Raw genomic sequence first — 340 nt, 5'->3', positions numbered from 1 at the left:
ATTTTTTTTTTTTTTTTTTTTTTTTTTTACTTTCGAATTAAGACAATATTACGTGTACCACAGTGGTATTATGTATGGACTCGAATGACTTTTTCTTCCTCGTATAAATATTATTAAGATTTTATTTTATTTGGCCATTTCGACTTTGTAACGTTTGGAGGCAGCTCGCCAGAAGACGCGACCACGTCGCGTCGCTCGCTTAAATGAAGAATATTCACACGTTCTCAGGATTACTTTAATTGCTTTACATTGTCCATATTCTTCTTGCGTATCTCTCTGTTGAATTTTATTTTTTTTTTTTTACTTAAGGGATTTTAATCTTTTTTTTTTTTTTTTTTTT

Source organism: Cephus cinctus, unplaced genomic scaffold (assembly GCF_000341935.2).
Source record: "Cephus cinctus unplaced genomic scaffold, Ccin1 Ccin1_scaffold0690, whole genome shotgun sequence".
Classification (NCBI taxonomy): Eukaryota; Metazoa; Arthropoda; class Insecta; order Hymenoptera; family Cephidae; genus Cephus; species Cephus cinctus.
This window is presented reverse-complemented; position numbering follows the sequence as displayed.